The sequence below is a fragment of the Giraffa tippelskirchi genome, chromosome 6 (genome assembly GCF_054371585.1).
Source record: "Giraffa tippelskirchi isolate mGirTip1 chromosome 6, T2T-mGirTip1v1.2.pri, whole genome shotgun sequence".
In the NCBI taxonomy this organism is placed as follows: domain Eukaryota; kingdom Metazoa; phylum Chordata; class Mammalia; order Artiodactyla; family Giraffidae; genus Giraffa; species Giraffa tippelskirchi.
In genome coordinates, this window is record NC_137280.1 from 139,978,882 (window position 1) to 139,994,438 (window position 15,557).

At 37.3% G+C, this 15,557-nt stretch overlaps 1 protein-coding gene across 4 annotated transcripts in view; it reads left to right on the plus strand.

Moving 5' to 3' along the window:
* Positions 1-15,557, plus strand: part of SGCD (sarcoglycan delta) — a 434,639-nt gene that overhangs the window by 51,929 nt on the left and 367,153 nt on the right. The gene's annotated exons all lie outside the window — the stretch shown is intronic.

The window sequence follows — 15,557 nt, forward strand, 5'->3', positions numbered from 1 at the left end:
CCCTCATCCATGGAAAATTCATCTTCCACAAAATCAATCCCTGTTGCTGAAAAGGCTGGGGACTACTACTGTAACCCTACAGGGAAAACACATACACGTTTACACATACATATGTACATAAAACACAAATGCATACATATATGCACAAATACCCATATATAGACAAGCATGCATAATACACATATTTGTACATACCCATACACATACGTGGCTCAAGTGGTTAAGAATCTGCCTGCAATACAGGAGACACAGGTTCAAGTCCTGGGTCAGGAAGCTCCCCTGGAGGAGGAAATGGCAACCCACTCCAGTATGCTTGCCAGGAAAATCCTATGGACAGAAGAGCGTGGCAAGCTACAGTCCATGGGGTTGCAAAGAATCAGACATGACTGAACATGCATGCACTTGTACATGCATGCACATATATGTACACACATATGCATGCAACTATATATATACACACACATTTATACATAAACCTAGATACAAACTAGTGAGAGGCCATGGTCCCCAAAAACAACTGCCAGAAATAGGAAAAAGCCAAGACATCATATATTTTGGGGGATGCAGTTCCCGTGTAGAAATCTCTTTAAGCAAGAGTAAGCACAAGGATTCGTGAGTGACCAAGCAAACTGGAAGTTGTCCTTCCTGAATTTCCTCTGTTCAGAGTGTGAGAGATGAGAGCCTTCCTGATACCTAAACAAAGTTCAAGCTATGGATGTGAGAGGGATATTCAGTCAGTGTCCACGGGGTCAGAGGGTACACCCAGGAGCAACATCACACCCGGATAGGTCCTTCCCCTTTGTGTAGATGAAGCAGTATGGAGCCTGTGTGGGGGCGGTGGGAACTACATGATAAGGAACAGAAACATCATCTTGAAGACATGAGAAAAAGCATCCTGCCGCAAATGATGTATTTACAAATCATTGAAAGGTTGAGAAAACTGAGGGGCAGGTAGTGGTGAAATGGGGAAAGGTCACTGTAATTTCTCAGTGGCAGAGGAATGAAAATGTGTAAGGACAGGTCAGAAGAGACAAAAAGGTCATAGAATCAAGGGAAATTACATAGGAAACATTGTAAGGGAACCAAAAGCCAATAATGAAATTAAAACCCACTACAGACTCAGCAAAGGATTCATACTGAGAAAAAGCTAAGTGAAGAATAAAAATGAAGTGCTTTCCTAGAACAAATAAGGGAATAAGTGACAAAGTCAAAGAAAATAAAGATGATTGCATAGTGAATAGAGAATGAATTACAGAATTTTTTTTCCAAAACCTGTAGAAATTCCCAAGGAACAGATGGTAACAAAGACTAACATGTCAAAGACATAATCAAGGAATGTTTTTCTGAGCTAGTCAAATTTACAGGTTTCACTGAGAGCCAGATAAAGTAATAGACAACTGCATCTAAGTCCATCCTGGCAAAATAGGTATTTCCAGTGTAAAAACAGAAAAAATTTACAGAAAAACAGAAGTTTTGCTAATCAAAGTATTCTCTTTTAAAGTAAAGCAGAAAACAATGGGATATCTACATATTTTCAAAGGGAAATATGAATCCCAAGAATGTATAGTCAGATGAGTTTATCTTAGAAAAACTGAGATGCTTTCTGACTAGTTCAAGCCTCACAAAACATACTTTCTATCTTCTCTGTTTGATCTAGCCAACTAAACTAAATACAAATGAACAACCCCCAAATGAGAGAGTTGTGATATAAAATAGCTGATGGGTAAGCCTTAAAACCACTTACAGGTGAAATATTTCTAAACTTGTTTTCTGGAAATTATAAAATACAATTATAAGCAAAAAAATGTAAAATATTAAAAAATCCCTAAACACATGTATCCAAGATCCACATGTATCCTTGTGGATCTACAAGGGCCCACAAGCAGTAGATATGGCATGCAGAAATGGGAGCAGGAAGATGTAAATTTTGGCAAAATTCTGTGTATTCCATAGGCACAATTACAAAAGAAAAAAAAAGCTATTGCTGTCTTCAGACTTCACTTTGACAGTGAAATGTAAACTTAATGTTAAAAACAAACTTAAGGGCACATTTTTTATAAACCTGCTGGCAAGCGAGGAAGAAATTGTAATTCAAAAATCAGTGACAGAAAGCACTACACAGACAAACAAGCATGAAGGGTGTTCAGATGAATTTAAAAGACTCAGTCTAATTAATGCTAATTCTAACATGGAAACAATCATGTAGCTTCATGGCATATGTGAATATGCAGAACACCATTTAGCCGTAGATCTCTGATGAGGGAGGGTCATTTGGACATTCCTCACTGCTCCCTCATACAGTGTGGATGAATCCTGCCCTGGATTTGCTGTGTAGCAGCCTTGGCTTCTGGTTCTAACCACAACCAGGCAGGAAGTTAGAGGCAGGCTCGTCCATGATGGAGCCACCCTGGAGATAGTGTCTGGTGTATTCCACTCCGCTGTGGTTGCTATTGTAAACTAAATAGTTTCTGTTGGTGCCACTTGGACTTGGTGACTCAGCATGAGTGTTGTGCCAGGGATAAATAGCATGTCTTTTCTGAGCAAAGTTTGACCTTCAGAAATGCCGTGGAATCTGTACCCTTATGTGGAAACCATTGTTCTTAGTTCTTTGGGACTTGAAATACTCTTTTCTTTTTTATTTTATTTTTTTAATAAGAAACTTATCAAGAAACACTGAGACTACCTTTACTGACCAAAACCTGGGATTTCCCTTCAATGGCTTCCACATGAATAGTCTGTACTATATTCTCGTATGTAATTATATTTATGATTTTTTGTTTTATTTTCCAATATGAAATGTCTGTTCCAGGGAAAACCTGTCTCCTTAAAAGCATTAGGACAGGCTTCTTTGCTGCTCACAGTAATTTTCTCCATCTTTTGAGACCTCTGGAGCACCATTTCTTAAAAGGCAGTAACATTTCATCTATCTAAGGCGGTGGAGTGGACCAAATTATTCCCTGAGACATCTAACTCTCAGGCCTGTGTGTGTGAATATGGCTGTGGGTATGAGAGAGGGTTTAGGCTTAACAAAAGAGAGTATTACCCACTTCATGACAAAGGCTATAAACTGAGATCTCTTTACCCCACCCCCCAGGGCTTGGAACTGTGAGCATAGTTGATGCTCCGTACAGACTTGGATTTGTGATATTTTATTTCCTCATGCCACCTAAGGGTACAGGAGTAAATCAAAGATGAAAGTGAGGGGTTTCCTGGTGGCTCAGTGGTGAAAAATCCACATGCCAATGCAGAGACACAGGTTTGATCCCTGATCCAGGAGGATCCCACGTGATGCAGAGCAACTAAGCAAATGTACCATAAATAAAAATAAAATTTTAAAAAAGATGAAATTGAGGACTTTGGATTAGGAGTCAAGAAATCCCATTGGCCAATCTGTATCTAATGTGGATCTCTTAAATTCCTCTTCTTAAATTTCCATTCGTGAAATGAATGGTTTGAGTTAAATCAGGATTTATGGGCTGGTAGTTGACCACACTGGCTATCAGAATGTATTATTGGGCATTCAGAGTATCGCAAGTTGTTGTTGTTGTTGTGGGAAGCCTTTGGAAGAGGTTTGTGTGCCCTCTTTCCCCACAGCCCGCACCACCCCTATCCATGCCACTCTTCTCTCTTTGCATTATTAACCTTTATATTTGATGGTCATCTGAAAAAAAAAATTATGTTTCTAACATTAGCTTTTCTGTTATACAATCTCTTAATAGTCAGTGTGCAAAGATGTTTTCAATAGACTTTGGTGGATAAAAATTATTTGACTAATTAGAACAGATTGATGTGGAAAAAAAGGTCAACCTAGGAAGACACACCAGATAAATTCCAAATGAGTTTTAAAATGGAAATAGTAAAGTGGAATCCATCTACTTGTTTTCAGGTACCTTCTCTTCACAGTCATTAGTTTGGCCTGAATGATACCAAAATGGTCCTAATGGCCCCAGTCACAGGAGCTATTACAGGTTGTCTAACTTGGTTAAATTCTTTTCTGCTTTAAATTGTTAATGATTCAGCATTTCATGGTTTGAATCAGGTGCTCTCAGAGGGTGCCTTCCTTAAAGGTCAGTCACTCTCCAGAAAACTGCCTCCAAGATTAAGATCGTAGATTCTGCTCAGTGACCTTGGGAGAATAATGATTTATTACAAACAGGACTCAGGAAGCACCACTGTATGGCGGGAGACCCCTCTTTGGCAATGTCAGGAAAAGCAAAGAGGCTGGTAAGACGCAGGATTGCTGGGAGAGGCAGGGACAATGAGATCAAGGATGACTCTCCAACAGAGGGATGTGCATTGCTAATGAAGAATGTGGAACATGCCTAACTATGTGATAGACGTAGTTAAGAGGTACCTTGCAAGAAGCCTAAGAAGTAAGCACTATTATCACAAGGTAATGAATGAGCAAACTGAGACTTGGAGAGGTGCGGTAACCTGTCTGTCTAAGAGTGCTTTCAGAGTTTGCATAATATTTCATGAAGAGCATATAACTATTCTGTGCACACTGGTGTCTGATGAATGATGTATGCATTTTAATTCATTTATTATGATGTTATGATGTCTGAAAATAAGTTTCCAGTAAATGTTGATGTGAGAACCTGTTTGTCACCTGCCTGGGTTTGTCAATACAAAATCCACATAACACATTCCAAGGCTGAAACATACACATACCAAGAGGCAGTACAGGTGGATGTCTGATGGGTTTTTTTGGACTTCTTAAATACAGGTCATTTTGTGACATTAATAGAAACCAACTAAAGTGGAGGGGTAAAGTTTTGTGAACTGACCAAACAAGAGTGATAAGAAATAAAGAGTATTAATGTAATCAGTAGACCGGTATATTTAGTAATAATTCGACTCTATTTCCTAAGATTCAGAGGGAGGCCAATAGAGGATTCATTGTATTTTTTTTCTCCTACTTGTAAACAGCAAATGGATGATTCATATACTGGAGGGGGGAAATATATTTTTTTAATGAAATGCAGCTACCAGCTTAGATCTCTATTTTTAACTTATCCTAGTCCTTGAGTGTGTTTTTCCCTTATTTAGGAAACCTGCAACTACAAATATGTTCAATACCTTTTCTTACCTTTCTGCTAAATACAGAGAACAGTGCCTATATTTCCATGACTAAAGATTATTTTAAGTAGAATTGAGAACAGTTCTGGACATAGAACAACAGACTGGCTCCAAATCGGGAAAGGAATATGTCAAGGCTGTATATTGTCACCCTGCTTATTTAATTTACATTCAGAGTACATCATGCAAAATGCCAGGCTGGATGAAGCACAAGCTGGAATCAAGATTGCTGGGAGAAATATTAATAACCTCATATATGCAGATGACACCACCCTTATGGCAGAAAGTGAAGGAGAACTAAAGAGCCTCTTGATGAAAGTGAAAGAGGAGAGTGAAAAAGTTAGCTTAAAGCTCAACATTCATAAAACTAAGATCATAGCATCTGGTCCCATCACTTCATGGCAAATAGATGGGGAAACAATGGAAACAATGGCAGACTTTATTTTGGGGGGCTCCAAAACCACTGCAAATGGTGACTGCAGCCATGAAATTAAAAGACATTTACCCTTGGAAGGAAAGTTATGACCAACCTAGACAGCATGTTAAAAAGCAGAGACATTACTTTGTCAACAAAGGTCCATCTAGTCAAGGCTATAGTTTTTCCAGTAGTCATGTATGGATGTGAGAGTTGGATTATAAAGAAAGCTGAGTGCTGAAGAATTGATGCTGTGGTGTTGGAGAAGACTTTGAGAGTCCCCTGGACTGCAGGGAGATCCAACCTGTCCATCATAAAGGAAATCAGTCCTGAATATTCATCGGAAGGACTGATGCTGAAGTGCCAATACTTTGGTCACCTAATGGGAAGAACTGACTCATTTGAAAAGACCCTGATGCTGGGAAAGATTGAAGGCAGAAGGAGAAGGGGATGACAGAGGATGAGATGGTTGGATGGCATCACTGACGTGATGGACATGAGTTTGAGTAAGCTCTGGGAATTGGTGATGGACAGGGAAGCCTGGTGTGCTGTAGTCCATGGGGTCGCAGAGTCAGACACAACTGAGTGACTGAACTCACTGAACTCACTGAAGATCAGTTCAAACATATGGTCCTCTGGTGTTTGGTTTTTATAAAACCAGGTGTATATAAATATGTATATATATATTTTTTAACTTAAATGTTTTTAGGATTTTTTTTTTGCAGTGTAAATTGATTATTATATACTAAGAAAAATAGTTTTATGATCAATGTAGGGAAACACTGTTTCTTTCATGTTTCTTGTAAGGAGTGGAAAAGGAGAAGGGCTGTAAGTGTGGGACATTGTTTGGCATGAGTTAAGTTTTCCTCTTGGAACCCATTTATATATCCAGGATGAGAGCCACAGACAGGAGAGCAGAGAGATATGGAAGCATCAGGTGTGTCATATCCCTGCAGGAAGCAGGGATGTCAGCCTGGAATCAGAATTCATGTCTCCTCCTTGGTCACTAACACAGTGTCTCCAGAACCCAGTTTGCAGTGCTGACTCTGAGTCAGCATTTTGTGTCCCCTACTACTGAGAAAATTGATTTCCTTTTAAATGTTTCTCCTGTCTTTCTTGCCTTCCTCTTCCATTGTTACTTCAACCACTGTCATTCAGGCCCTCTTTAATCTCATCTAATTCCTTTTGGCCTCTGAATGTGTAACCTTGCGCAACTAATCCTTCTTATGTGCTGTATCACTTCTCTCTTCAAGTGGCCATCACTTCCTGATTGCCAACTCTATGAAGACGATATTCATCTGCCTAACTTGGAAGGTTTCCTAACTGAGCTGCCCCTCCTTTTGTACCCTTAACTTTTCACACCCTCCAGGGACCATTTGGCCATCCACATAGGGAGATGTATGGTGCTCTTGTGATCTCAGTGTCTTTGGGCCTTACGTTTAGTCTATCATTGACTTTTATGAAGCAAAAGATAAAAGGATGTGTTGACTATTCTTACCTGCCTTTTATATGTTGAATTTTGACTTTAGGGTAGCCACTGACCAAGGATTCAAGTTATTCTATGGTGACTGCCAGCTTCATGACCCTATCAGTTTTATATTTCCTTATAAAAATATACTGCCTTTTCTTTAATTCTCTTAGAAACTAGAAAATGAAACCGCTAGTATTAATGATGGACAGCCAAGGTCTCAAGACTTGTGAGGCCAAGTTGGGCATCTACAGGTATGTTGACAATGATGAATCTATATTCTCTACTGGGCCTTCTTTGAACTTAGGTTAGCTGATTGTTTGAAATTATAATAGAAAAGAAACAAATTAGGAACATGGTGAAGTGTATCATTAAAGAAAGAAAAAGAAATTCTAGCAGACAAAGTGGTTGTCAGAGGAGGTTTTACAAATAGCTAAGGAAAGAAGAGAAGCCAAAGGCAAGGGAGAAAAGGAAAGATATACCCAACTGAAATCAGAATTCCAGAGAATAACAAGGAGAGATAAGAAGGCCATCTTAAACGAATAATGCAAAGAAATAAAGGAGAGCAATAAAAAGGGAAAAACTAGAGATCTCTGGAAGAAAATTGAAGATACCAAAAGAACATTTCTTGCAAGGATGGGCACGATAAAGGAAAGAAATAGTGAGGACCTAACAAAAGCAGAAGTGATTAAGAAGAGGTGGCAAGAATACACAGAAGAACTATACAAGAAATGTCTTAATGACCAGGATAACCACGATGGTGTAGTCACTCACCTAGATCAAGACATCCTGGAATGTGAAATCAAGTGGGCTTTAGGAAGCATTATTGAAAACAAAGCTAGTGGAGGTTATGAAATTCCAGCTGAGCTATTTAAAAATCCTAAACGATAATGCTGTTAAAGTGCTGCACTCAATTTGTCAGCAAATTTGCAAAACTCGGCAGTGGCCATAGGACTGGAAAAGGTCAGTTTTCATTCCAATGCCAAAGAATGTTCAAACTACAATATGATTGAACTTATTTCACATGCTAGCAAGGTAATACTCAAAATCTTTCAAGCTTGGCTTCAGCATTATGTGAACCAAGAATTTTCAGATGCACAAGCTGGGTTTCAAAGAGACAGAGGAACCAGAGGTCAAATTTCCAACATTCATTGGATCATAGAGAAAGCAAGAAGATTCCCCCCACCAAAAAAAAAAAAAAAAAAATCTACTTCTGCTTCATTGATTACGCTAAAGCCTTTGACTGTGTGGATCACAACAAATTGGAAAATTCTTAAAGAGACTGGAGTAGTAGATCACCTTACCTGTCTTCTGAGAAACCTATATATGTATTAAGAAGCAACAGTTAGAACTGGACATGGAACAACTGACTGGTTCCAAATTGCGGAAACAGTACATCAAGACTGTGTATTGCCAACCTGCTTATTCAAATTCTATACAGAATACATCAATGCAAAATTCTGGGTTGGATGAATCTCAAGCTGGAATCAAGATTGCCAGGAGAAATACCAACAACCTCAGATATGCAGATTATACTACTCTAATGGAAGAAAGTTAAGAACTAAAGAGCCTCTTGGTCAGGGTGAAAGAGGAAAGTGAAAAGCTGACTTGAAACTCAACATTCAAAAAAGGAAGATCATGGCATCTGGTCCCATCACTTCATTGCAAATAGAAGGGGAAAAAGTGGAAGTAGTGACAGATTTATTTTCTTGGGCTCCCAAATCACTGCAGTGGGTCACTGCAGGCATGAAATTTAAAAAACACTATCACTTTGTCAACAAAGGTCCATATAGTCAAAGCTATGGTTTTCCCAGTTGTCGTGTATGGGTGTGAGAATCAGATCATGAAGAAGGCTGACCACTGAAGAACTGATTCTTTCAAATTGTGATGCTGGAGAGGACTCTTGAGAGTTCCTTGGACTGCAAGACCAAACCAGTCAATCCTAAAGGAAATCCCCCCTCAATATTAATTGAAAGAACTAATGCTGAAGCTGAAACTCCAATACTTTGGCCACCTCATGCAAAGAGTCGATTCACTGGAAAAGACCCTGATGCAGGGAACGATTAAAGGCAAAAGGAGAAGGGGGAAGCAGAGGATGAGATGGTAAGATGGCATCACCAACTCAGTGGACATGAATTTTAGCAAACTCTTGGAGATAGTGGAGGAAAGAGGAACCTGGTGGTCTACAATCCATGGGGTCTCAAAGATTTATTAGAGACAACCTGTGACTAAACAACAGCAACAGTCTTTAAAGGCTGTTCAAAAGATATGGCATAGTAGAACTTATGTTTTATAGTGTCTTTATGATATATTTATCCATTATTTGAATTGCCTGGTTTACTTTGATACATCTTTTAATAGTTGTGTGATGCGATAAGGAAAGATGGTCTATAGTTATCAAAAGTGGGTCACTTTTAGGATAGTTCTTGTCATCTCCTCACTTCCTGCAGTCCATTAAGAAGCTATTAGTCAGGGCTCATTTGATTTACCTTCTCCAAAAAGTTGTCTTCAGTTGCTTCTGGATTTTTCCACCTCTTCAATTTTGGCTGCTCAATAATGATAGTAGTATAGATCATCATGGTTAATATTTTCCTATGGACTATTTTGTATGTATTTCTTGTCAGTGATCAACATATAATTTGATTCCTTGAACATAGGGATAGCAGTTTTTTTAATGCATGTTTTAGAGGAACATAGGGCTATTTAAATTAGTTACCTCAGAACAATGGGACTTAACTTTGACTTCTATGAATTAAATATTTTGACGATTTTGAAACAGTGTTCAGTATTTTGTCAGAGTACTGAACACCTTAGATTTACTACTCTTTGGGTAGTGAAACTTATTCTGTTAATTTTCCTTGCATCTCGTTCAAGCGTAAAGATCTTTGAATGGGTTTTTTGCATGTCCTTGTTCTGTTTCCTTTAGGGAAATCTAGAAAGATTTCAGTCATATATCATTCTTTGCCCTTGGGTTTCTGCCTGAGATACCCTAAGGAAGGTGATATTTTATAAGATGTAGAGAAATGTGATCTATTTGCATCTTCTTGTACCATCCCAGTGTAATGGAATAGTGATTCTTAATCATTAAACATATTTGGTGTTAAAATTCACGGTTAATAATCAATTAGCATTCAGTTGTCCAGACATTAAAAGAGACTTGTATTGGTGTTAGCATTCATGTCTTTTAGATGATTTACAGAAGAGTATAATTTCCTCTGAAAGATACCTGTAAGGGAGGACATTTGCCAATCCAATTACATTTTCAATTTCGCATTTCTTTTTCTTTAACCTCCAATAATTCTGTTGGACTTTTAAAGAAAAACATGATCTCATATTATTTTATATCTATCCTTAGTCAATGCTAATTTTAGTTTTAATGTTTCGTCTATAGCATCTTTTCTTCTATTGATTTGGTAGGAGTTACCCTTAATGACTTAAAAGTAAGTAATGCATTAAGACTGCCCAAGGCTAGTCTATATTTGGAAAAAAAATCACTCCATTTAAGAATTAATTTAACAAGAGCCTATTACACTTTTTTTCTTTGGAAATTCACCAGGAATTTTTGCCATCTTTGTGAAAGCATCTATTATCCAGAATAAATTAGGCCTAATTTTAGAAATTTCACTGTGTGCAAAATTTTCTTAAATTTCCAGAAATCACCATGACTCTGACTATAATAATAATGTTTAAGATTCAAGAATTTTATCACCAAAAGAAAATAAGTGGATAGCAGTTTTAATCAGAAGATTACCTCTTCACTCAGATATCCTAAAGCCATTTAAACAGTAAAAAGAAGCACAGAAAGTCAGGGGTAGACTATTGTTAAGTCAGGCCAAGGGGTGTCATCCTTTTGTGGATATTTTTGTTTGAGTTTGTGTTATGTTTGCGGCTGTCCCCCAATGGTCAATATGTAGAGATGGGCATGGAACAGCCACTCAGAATGTGTTGTATTGATGAGAAAGTAGAAACCAAGACCTTAGCTACTTCTTTCAAGATACTTTGCTGAGAAGGGGACTAGAGAAACTGAATAGAAGCTAGAGGAGGAGACGTGGTGCCAGCAGACCTTTTATTTCTGTTTGTGGCAGCAGTAGCTATGATGCAAGTGATACCATGTGGAGAGTAATGGTGTGAGAGAAAGAAGGAACAAAGACCTGAGAAGGGAAGCAAGTGTTCATAATGCAAAAGGGCATATCAGTGACCTCAATGTTCAGATTATTCATTTCACTCTCTAGCCTAAAATCTATTTTTGAACTCTGAGTGGCTTTCTTACCCAGAAACTATCACAGAAGGTGTCTTTGGACCAGGCCCACCCATGCCTGGCTTGATAACATAATTGGCATTTGGAGATCTTCAAAGCTCTGGAGAAAGAGATAAATGACCAAGTATAGCACAAAACAAAAATATTTGGTGGAGTAATCACTGCCAGTCACCTTGACTTGGCAGCAAAATATGAATACTTTTCTTGATCAGCAGCTACTGCATTTTCATTCTCCTCCTAGAGCAATAGAAACCTAGCAACTTGTTTATGACCTTTATTTATATAAAATAAAAGAGACTGTTTCTGAGTTTTGCTATAAACAAAGCAAAGTAATATTTTTTTAAAAATCTGAATTATTTCTTTAGGCAGGAGCCTCCTGTATGAATAAATAACATGAAAGAAGCAGCACTCTTTTTGCCCACCAAACAGTGACAGCATACCACCTCTATAGCTGGTATAAGAGCCATTTTAAGGCAAAACTCACAGATTTTCCTGCTGGTGGCATTCCAGTCTGAGAAGGGCAGTTTTAAATAAACATGTGTAATGTGTTTGAAATGAAGCACAGCCAAAATGAATGTTGAACCTACTACCTACAGGACATCACTCTTTTTGGAAACCTTTATGTATATGTTTTCATGTACATGTAAAATACCAAATTTATAGCAAAATTTCAGGCAGAATTTCTTAGGATTCTCCCACCCATCCCTCCTATTTTTTTTCCTCTCTCGTTCTTCCTTTCCCTCCCACTGCATTTCCCTCTACCTCCCTATATGCTTTAAAAAAAGTTTGAGAATAAAGTGAAGATACTCACGTCCCTCTGCTTTTAAATATTTCATGTGTATTTCTTAAGAAAGATATCCTCTTAATAAGCAGAGTGAAATAATCAAACTACAGGCTGCTTCAAATTGCTCCAATTATCTAATCCACAGTCCAGATTCAGACTTCATCCATCATCCCAGTAATATCCTTTCTATGTTTAAACGGCTTCTAAAACATTAGTAATATTAGCTGTGGTCCCCTATTCCCCCTTGTAGTCACTAGGAAACTTTGAGACAATGCAGGGTGATCACTCTTCTCGAGACTAAAAGCGTGCTGTGTTAGTATTCTCCCAAATGTGCTTCATAAAAAGCTTATTTTAGGAAATGCTATGAAATATAAAGATTTTGAGTTCAAAGTTGGGGAAAAGCTTATACAATACTTATACAATACTCACTCCACCCTCATTTAGTTTGCTCCTTGGAGATTTATGGAATATGTTGGCTTATAAAAGATGAAAGTATGAGCACTTAATACTTATACCATAAGGAAACCAGATAATTTGTTTAACCCAGAATTTCTCCAATTTAGCAATAACCTGACCAGTGTCCTCACCTACCTACATCATTCAGTTTGGGAAATCCTGTTCTGAATTTTCACAATATTTATTTTATTTTAAAATTTTATTTCTCTTTTATTTTTTAATTGTGGGCTACTCAATTGTCATTTGGAACACCAAAAATGACTGTAATGTTTTGTAGCAAAAGAGTGTAATATCTAGACTTAAAATATTCCTGATTTCTCCTGTATATGCAATCAAAGATACGACCCATGACTTCACAGCAGTGCTTTGCTGTGAGATGACATCTAGAATATTAAACAGATAAATCCCATATTAGTGAATAGCAAAATTGTTTCTTACTCTTGTGAAATACATTGGCAAAGTGGTGGGTGCTGTTCACCTCACAGTTATTCAAGAACCCAGATTGAAGGAAGAGTTGCCATTTTTATTGCAATGACCAACCAAATCACCTTCGGTGTTACCTCCATCCAGGGAAAGGAGAGCAAGAGAGTACAAAGAATTGTGAGGGAAATTTGCCTGAGAATGGCCTGTATTATTTACATACATGTTCCAGTGATGAGAATTCAGCCACAGGATCATGACTATGGAAGAAGGCTGGGTGTGCTATTCCAGGCTGGGAAGCTGCTTCGAAGCAGCAGCTCCATAATAGGAAAAGTGAACCTAAGTTTTTGGTGAAAAACTTGCTGTCTCTACAACCTGTATTTGTGTGTGTATAATTTGTGGTTGTTACATATTTCTTGGTGTTGGCATATTTTATCCTTTGTTCCTAAAGTGTCCACCTATGTTTGGTCTCAATGTTCGTATAAGTCTCCAGTAAGAAAAATGTTATTCTCTATTTTGCAACTTTTTATCTCTGTATGAGTGGGGAAGTGATATATCTTTAAAGGTCAGAGCCTTAAGAATGGGCTCTCCTGTGTTTGAGGCTATAAACCACATGCTTTTACAATGGGGCAGAGCAAACAGGACTAAGCACAGGCAAAACAGCACAAAGGTTAAAGCTAAAGAAATAGATTCAATATGGAGTCAGGTTTGTTCTTTGTTACAGGAACTCTGTGGCCTTTGAATCTCCAGGTTTTACTTTGGTCACATATTGGCTGGTAACAGATAAGAGCCAGAACTGACAATCCCTGGAAAATAATGACAAAAAGAAAAAAATAAAAAAGCTCATTTCTCCAATAGTTTCCCATAAGATATACACATCTTTAAACCACTGCAATAGAAGGTAAAAAGACATTAAAGAGGGAAATAATTATATGTAAAATCCCAAATCACTACTTAAAAAAAAATCAGTGTTATGGGGATAATGAAGTTAATAGCTACTATTTAATTAAACTTTAAGCTAATTAGTTTAATTAATTCATCTGATGAGCATCTGAATATTGCCAACATTATTCTGAATCTTTGGAGTATGGTTATAAAATTTGGAGCAAGTGATCTAATGACACTCAACATTTGTTGTTTACACTACAAAATAAATTGATAATTAATGGGTACCGAACTCCAATTTACATTGTAAAACTTACCCTGATTCTTGAAGGAGGGGCCTCTGTGCACCCCACCCCCACACACCAAAGGCTAGCCTGTTCAATATTCTTACAACACATTGTATTTTCTCATTACAGTGCATATCATAGTCATAAAGTAGTTATTTGCTATTATTTATGTAATATTATCTGCTTCCCTTCTCTAAATGGTAAGCTCCATGAAGATGGGGACTCTTTCTGTCTTAATCACTACAGAATTCCCAGAGTCTAGTGCATCAATAGACACTCAGGAGATGGTGGGATACATAAATGTCTATTCTTGCTAAAAATAAAGCTAGGAATGTACTTTGGGAAGGGTGTATTGATGTGTGCTTACATTCAAGCCCAGTGAAGTGTAGGTTTAAACACCTGCTCTTTTTAATAATATCTATTAGGTATACAAATGTTTTGTTATAAAAATTATTTTTTAATTACTGTATGATCCTATAATTTCACTTCTAGATATATATCCCAAAGGAGTGACAGCAGAGACTCAAACAGATACTTGTACGCCAGTGTTCATAGTAGCACTGTTTACAGTAGCCAAAAGTTGGAAGCGACCCAAGTGCCCATTGGCAAATAAATGGTTAAACAAATCATTCTATATATATGCAGTTGTATATTATTCAGCCTTAAGAAGAAAGGAAATTCTGACATACTGCAACATGATGAACCTTGATGATGTTATGCTAAGTGATATAACCCCATCACAAAAGGACAAAGCTGATTCTGCTTATATGAAGTAGCTAGCACAGTCAAATTCATAACAGAATGAAAGTTGAAAGGTAGATGCCAGCAGATAGGAAGCGAGGGGAAATACAGTTATCGTTTATTGGGTACAGAGTTTCAGTAGGTGAAAAGATCTCTGGAAGTGGATGGTGGTGATAGCTGCACAGCTGTGTGAATGTACTTAATATTACTGAACTATATATCTAAATGATTAAGATGGTAAATTTTATGTTAAGCATATTTTAACACAATTTAAAATAATCAATTTTGTTTTAATTCTATGTTCAGCATTATGTAAATCCAAGCTCAAGTCTAGACCTCTCTAACATTTTTTACCATCGATAAGCTCCTCGTGTGTAGAAATTCTGATATAAACCTCCTTTTTTCAAGGAGCAGTTTGCTTGACATTTTCCCATCACTTTACATAAACAAAAGAACCAATCTTTTCTTTTTTTTTCCAATCTTTGTTATTTGGTAGCTGTGAGCTCTTTGATAATCAGTTTAGTTTCTGTTGACATCAGTTCTTCACATGTAAAATGCGACTATAATCTATTTGGTGTACCACCCTGAGGATAAAACAAGATGTGGTACGTGGAAAAATCTTATAAAGTTCTCTGCAAGTGAAAAATAATTTGTATTTTCATCATATATAAATATGATAAAACATAGATAATCCTAAAGAATAAAATAAAAATCACCTGTAATACCACCATCCTAGACACCACCATTTTATAATTCATCCATTT